The sequence below is a fragment of the Notamacropus eugenii genome, chromosome 6, assembly GCF_028372415.1.
Source record: "Notamacropus eugenii isolate mMacEug1 chromosome 6, mMacEug1.pri_v2, whole genome shotgun sequence".
Lineage (NCBI taxonomy): Eukaryota > Metazoa > Chordata > Mammalia > Diprotodontia > Macropodidae > Notamacropus > Notamacropus eugenii.
The window spans coordinates 167,282,749-167,290,311 of NC_092877.1; the positions used below are offsets into that span (position 1 = coordinate 167,282,749).

Sequence of the window (7,563 nt, forward strand, 5' to 3'; positions counted from 1 at the left end):
GCGACATACCTAGAGTGTTCATTTTTTTCCTCTTAGTTTCCCTGCTTTGAATTGAGATTCAGGCAAAATCATACTTTCTACAGCAGACTTCTCCTGCTCTGACCCTTACTTCCAACTTCTCCTGTGAAATTATGAATTATACATTTACCTATCATCTATTTATTCCTGTTTACTTGAAGTATCTATTTACATGTTGACTCCTCTGAGACAATGTGAAATCCTTGAGATCAGGGTTAGTTTTCATGATTCCGCCCTTCATGAGGTACAAAGGACATTGCCCAGTACCTGTCATGTAAAAAGCATTTAGTGAACATCATCAGGGTGTCTATGTGCTGAGCCTCAGTTTCCTGATCATAGGATATTGTTTATTTTGTTTATGTTGGATTTGGCTTCAATTAACAATGATATGGCATTGGTTCTTCACCTTTTACCAAGTTTGCAACTTATTGGTGATTCTCTAAACTTCTTAAATTCAATTTTAACTGAAGTGGATGAATAGAGATTATGAATAATCCATTTGATTCAATCAACAGACACCTGGCCACCACACAGTTTGAAGTACCAAGTTTGGCAAATGCAGAGGGTAAAACTCAAACTATCCTTTAGAACTCACCAACCAATGTCGTCAGTGCACTTCATAAAGTTAATCATCATGTTTAGTGCTATACAAGTTCCAATGCTTCCCAGTATAAATAGTATATGAATGTTAGGTGATATTGTCAGGCTCAGGGTTTTTTGAGACTTGCTTTCTATCCCGGATACAATCTGCATTTCCAAATGCTGCTCCTGTTCCATTCAGTTTCCCAAAACCAAAATTCTTCTCATAAAAGCACTAAATGGTCGAGTGAATAACCAGTCTACTAATTATACTTTCAATTTAAAAATCCTCCTTTATTTATAAAATACTTCGATGTACCAAGCTCTCTTATAGATACTGTGGATATAAGTAAAAAAGAATTATCACGAAGTCTATTAAAGGTCAGAATGTACTTAAATTCTAATGGCAAAGACAAGTGATATATACATATATATGTGTATAAAGTATTTCATATATTAGTATATGTACACACGTGTAAATATAGTGAGTGCATATGTGTGGTGTGTATGCATGTATACATACATGCGTGCACAAATTCCACATACATGAAGCTGACAAATACTAATACAGAGAAAAATGTTAAATATGCAATAGTGTGGGCACAGTACTAGTCACTCGTGGGATCCAGAAAGCCTTCATGTAATGCATGGGACCAGAGCTGTAAATTACAGGGAAAGAGCAACTCTGAAGTTGTTACAAAGAGAGAGTTCGTTATATTCCTAGAGGATAAACAGTGAAAATCAAGGTGATAGAAAAAGAAATGCCTTGACCCTGGAAGAGCAAATAATATACAGCTAGGCCAGAAAGACAGAGTTTAAGTTGTGAAAGGTTTTAAAAGTTAAATAGGAAAGTTTTATGTTTTCTCTTAGAGTCAATGAAACATCACTGGAGTTGGATAAGTAGAGGAGTGAAATGGCCGGTCTGCATTAAATAACAATTAGAGGAAATGCATAAAATGGACTAGATTGGGAGGAGACAATACTGGAAATCACTGGGAAATCTTTTCCAATAGTTTATACAGGATGTGGTTTGAGCTTGAACTAGGGTAGTAACTATTTGAATAAAGCGGGAATGGTTCAAATCTGAGAGATGTTATAAAGGTGAAAATTACGAAAGGCTATGGTAGATATTATCTTGCAAAAGTAAAAAATGGCAAGATCTAAAAACTGATAGTTTATGTGGAATGAGTGAGATTTAAGATAATGTGAAGATATGAACCTGGTGTACAGGAAGGATGGAGCTGTCACTGACAATAAAAGGAAATTTTGGAAGAGGGGTAGCTTTGGGGAAGTAAATGAGTTCAGTTTTGGATATGTTTCATGCAAGATGCTTGGGGGCATCTGATTTGAAATATCCAACAAGGAATTTTTGATATGGTTCCTTTCCTTGGACATTAGTTTTTACTTCAACTCTGAGTCATCAAGACCCAAACAATGATCACTAAGTGGGCTGTGGGTTGTGACCTATTGTTGGCCATTCAATGAGAACCAGAGTGAATTGTGTTTATGTCACAGTCCTTAATAAAAAAAAATCTATCCCTCCCTCCCCAAGATAGGGTTAGGGTTAGGGTTCTGACATTAAAATTTGCATTCTTTTGGCAGAGCAGCTGCAGGTAAAAGTAATATAACCTATGTGGATAGAAGGAGACAAAGGAAGGACTGGAAAGGAAAGGAATGAGCAAAAGAACGAAAAAACAAAAATGAAGGAAAGAAGGAACTGTTTTGCCCAAATGAAACTGACCAATTGAGTTCCCAGTGGGCCACACTGGGCTATTCACAGGTTGTTGTTTGTAATTAATTCTGGAAGAGGACTATAGCATCAGGAAGGTGATGCCACGACTTTCAAGCGAATTTGCATTTAAGTGAAGGAGAGCTGTACAAAGCCTTACTTTCTCCTCTGGAGTCATCTGGGTCCAGTGGCAAGATATAGATCAGAATGACTGCAGATGACCCCACTAAATATTTTTTTAAAGATCTTTGAATATATCTGTCTCATTGATATGTTTCTTTTGCTGCTTTTGCATACTCTAGTATAATTATAATTTTAAACATTTAAACATTTCTTTATCTGTCTATTATTGGAGGAATTTTTCGTACTAATTGTAATTCTGTAGATTCATAGTTTGTGTCAGCAAACACTATTTAGTATTTTTTTATTCAAGTGACCTATGGAGTATCGCTAAATGTAACTTTATCACACCTTGTCTACTATGGCAAATGTTCTCTAATTTTTACCACATATAATTTGCAGATTAGTGATTAATATTTTAATATGAGTGTTAATTATTCAATGAATATTCAGAAGGCTCTGTAACTGATACGAAAGTTGTAGAACAATTATGTCTAAAAATGGAGAAGAGCAGGTTGCAAATCATCCTTTTTCACATTGATCTATCAAACCTAACCCTAGATATGGACAGAAAAAAATCAGAAATGGTTGAATCATTTTAAGACAGATTTAACTGCTGACAGAACAAACTACTAAAATCCCAAAATTTATCATTTTGTTCTGTATTAGAAACTTATAAAGCATTGGGTGATACATGTTGTGAAAGATCCAATTACTAACCTGTTGCAACAGCCCTTCCCCTTCTCTCTCTCACCCCCCAAAGAACAACAACGAGAATATTGATTCATATTTAAAGCATCCTCCTCTTGTCTGGAGTTTCTGTCTATAACAAATATATCATGATAGGAACTCCCCATAACCTTGCACACTTTTCAGGAATATTACCTGGAATTTCACCTGATGTGATAAACATAAATTCCATCATCCCTTTGAATTTTTGCTTTCACTTAAATTTGAATTATTTTTTGTGTATTAATTTTTTGGAGTAAGCCACTGCTATGGCTTTCAATGTCACAATGTTATCTAGAATCACTAAAATTAGACCTTCCACTATGAAATAAAGAAAAATGAATAAAAGCCAATTTAGCCCACCTTAGCTACTATCAGGAAATAGAGATAGAAAGCTATCTATATATTGTTTTCTTTATTTATTTTATTAACCAAAAAACTTATTATAAAAATGTTGTGATCCTTCTAGTGATAGCATTCTTTGAAGCCCTGTTCACTTCTTCATTTCTCAGGCTGTAGATTACAGGTTTCAACACTGGGATAACCACCGTGTAGAATACAGATAACACTTTCCCTTGAGTTGGGGAGAAGCTTGAACTTGAACACAAATAAGTAACGATCTCACTTCCATAAAACATAGCAACAGCTGTAAGATGAAAAGCACAGGTCCAGAATTTTTTGCGCCTCCCTACAACTGAATGCAAGCATAGAATAGAGAAGAGGATATGGATATTAGAGGTAAGGATGATAAGAAGTGTTCCTAACGTGTTTATCCCTGCACAAAGAAAAATGATAGTTTATTAATTTGAGTATCAGAACAAGAGAGTTTGAGGATTGAGGGACTGTCACAGAAAAAAGTGATGGATGACACTGGAGCCACAGTAAGATAAACTACTTGCATATCTCGTATGAATAACTGAGTTAAGGAATCCTGCTGTTAAGGTCCCTGTGGTCATCCTCAGGCACACTGTCCTTGATATGGTAACTGTGTAAAGGAGGGGATGACATATTGCTACATAACGGTCATAGGCCATCAATTCAAAGAGGATACATTCAGTGGTTATCTGTACAATGAGGACATATATCTGTAAAAAGCAACCAGTAAAATACATGACTTTCCATTCAGGTAGTAAGTCAAATAACATCTTTGGAGTGATAGTTGAAGAATATAAAATATCAGTCGAGGACAAGTAGGTCAGGAAAAAATACATAAATGTGTGCAGTTGAGAATCTGTCATGATTAATGTAACCATCCATGCATGAAAAAATAATACAAAAAGCATAATTTGAAGTTCAGTTGAGTCTGTTAACCCTAGTTAGATGAATTCAGTCACTGTAGTATGGTTTTCCCCAGACATTTATTCCAAGTATCAGTGGAGTCACACACTGGAATATCCTAGAATAAAAAAGAAAGAAAGAATGAAGTGGGGGAGGGATGAGTAAATTTGAGGATTTGATTAAAAACAAGATGCTGCCGGCATAAATTCAAATTGAGAAGAGTACTGGTTTTTCTGCCTTAACTTGATTTACTCTTGAAATATTTGCTCATAAGTTATTGAGTTTATTGCTTTTTCCAGAACGTTATTAAGAAGTAGCTATCTGCATGACCGTAGACTTTGTGCTAGGAATTTAAAAAATGGAAAATTTCTCAAATAAATATTAAAGAAAAAAGATATAACAACAAAAGAAAGGCTCAGGCAAATTATGGCAAGACACCAGAGAATGATGAAAACTTTTGTTTCAGTAGAAATATCATTTATATTAGATTGAGAGGAGAAATAGTCTTATAACATGTCACCCGTGCATTCAAGGAAGATCAAAACCTTTCTAGGATAGAGTTTCATCATTTTTCTCCCTCTGGAGATTGAAATGGAAGATTTAAAAGATACGATCCAACTCTAACTCTATGATCCTATTATCTACTTGTTGAAATTAAAATTGGTCAGGATTCTCTTTATTAAAGGAATAAAGTCTGAGTAGAACCTTTCAGCAAAAGATTTACTTTTATAGCTCACTAAATCAATCAATAAGCATTGAATGAGCACTTTCGATATGATAATTGCAGCTAGGTGGCACAGTGGATCGAGCACTGGTCATAGAATTAGGAAGACTCATCTTCATGAGTCCACATTCTGCAACAGACACTTAGGCAAGTCACTTAACTCTATTTGCCTCAGTTCCACATCTGCAAAAAGAGATGAAGAAGGAAATGGGAAACCACTACAGCTTCTTTGTGAAGAAAAACTCAAATAGGGTGATGAAGAATCAGACAGGATGGAAATGACTGAACAACATTAACAACACTATGTGACAGGCATTAAGTTTGACTTGATGAGTCATGCACAGAACAAGAAAACACTTATCCTGCCATTATAATCTATTCCTAGCATGCATTATACTACTGTTCCTAAAGGCATACATATGGAAAGTATATAAATATCAAAAGGTATGTATAAATGTTTGATTAATTTGAAATGGCTAGGAGAGAGGTCTGTATTTCTTATCCAGATCTGACTATTAGGAACTCAGTCACTATATGCAACACTCTTGCCGTCTCAAAGATTTAATCATTGAACTTACAAATGAAAGAGATGATGAATTTACTAACTACTTTTTGTGAGGAGTAATTCTGGGAAAAATAACCTATTTTCTTTAAAAAAAATATATTGATTGTTGGAACCAGGATGGCAGAGTAGAAAGTCACTATATACTCTAGCCCTTCCCCCACAGCCCACAAAATAGCTATAAAAAATTACTCTCAACAAATTCTAGAGCAGCAGAAGTTTCAGAATGACAGAATGAAAGAGATTTCCAGCCAAAAGTATCCTGGAAGGCCAACAGATCTATCCCACAGGACACTGAGTGGAGTAGGATCTCAACCCTGGCTGTGTGGCATGGGGAGGAACAGGACCTGAACAGGCCTTCAGGGCTGAATTTCCAGTGGGGAAGGCCCCAGATCCCTCAACCCACAAGTGACAAAGAAAGTTTCAAAGGTCAGTGTGGGAGGGCTTTGCCAGCTGGGTAAGAGGGGAGCAGGGTCTCCCTACCACTGGCCCCAGGTGGTGGCAGCAGCAGGGGCGGAAGCACTTGGGTCCATTGTCCAAGCTGCTCAGCCTAAAGCCCCTGGGGGAACTGAGCAGCTGATATAAATCTCAGCCCTGAGCAAATTCCTAGGTTTGAGCACTAGGACCCTCCTCTTGACAAAGGATTCAGAAGTCAAGTAACTGGCTGGAAAAATTCCCAAAAAGGTAAAGAAAATAAGACACTTCCTTGGTGAACAAGTATCTCCTCCTATCTTTTCAGATGAGGAAGAACAATGCATACCATAAGAGGAAATCAAGGCTTCTGCCTCCAGTACCTCCAAAATGAATAAAAAATGGGCTCCAGCCATAGAGGAGCTTGAAAAGCGATTCAGCAGCTTGTTAAAGGAGAACCAAAAAATGCTGAGAAAAATAACACCTTTAAAATAGGATAACTCAATTGGAAAGAGAGGTACAAAAAGCCCATGAGAAGAAGAAGGCTTTAAAAAGAAGAATTTGCCAAATGGAAAAGGAGGTTCAAAAGTTCACTGAACAAAAGAGTTCTTTAAAAACGAGAGTGGAATTCAGGGAAGCTAATGACCATACAATAAACCGAGAAGTTACAAAACAAAACCAAAAGACTGAAAAAATAGAAGATAATGTGAAACACCTCATTAGAAAAACAACTGACCTGGGAAAGAGATCCAGGAGAGACAATTTAAAAATTATGAGACTACCTGAAAGCCATGATCAAAAAAAGGAGCCTAGACATTATCTTTCATAAAATTATCAAGGAGAAGTGCCCTGATATTCTAGAACCAGAGGGCAAAATAAATATTGAAAGAATCCACCAATCACCTCCTGAAAGAGACCTGAAAAGAGAGACTCCTAGGAATATTGTGGCCAAATTTCAGATTTTCCAGGTCAAAGAGAAAATATTGCAAGCAGCTAGAAAAAAACAATTTTTGTTGTGGAAATGTAATCAGGATAACACAAGATCTGGCAGCTTCTACAGTAAGGGATCAAAGGGATATTCCAGGAGTCAAAACAACTGGGATTAAAGCCAAGAATCACCTCCCAGCAAAACTGAGTATAATGCTTCAAAGGAATAAATGATATAGAGGACTTTCAAGCATTCATGATGAAGAGACCAGAACTGTAGAGAAAATTTGACTTTCAAACACAAGAATCAAGAGAAGCATGGAAAAGTAAACAGGAAAGAAAAATCATAAAAGACTTTCTAAAGCTGAACTGTTTACATTCCCACATGGAAAGATATTTGTAACTCTTGAGACTTTTCTCAGTATTTGGGTAGGTGGAGGGATTACACACACACACACACACACACACACACACACACACACACAC

The 7,563-nt window shown here is 36.4% G+C and overlaps 1 pseudogene; it reads right to left on the minus strand.

The window, feature by feature from the left end:
- Positions 1 to 3,618: 3,618 nt before the first annotated feature.
- LOC140512178 (olfactory receptor 5F1-like) lies at positions 3,619 to 4,413 on the minus strand (annotated as a pseudogene).
- Between the last annotated feature and the right edge of the window lie 3,150 nt (positions 4,414 to 7,563).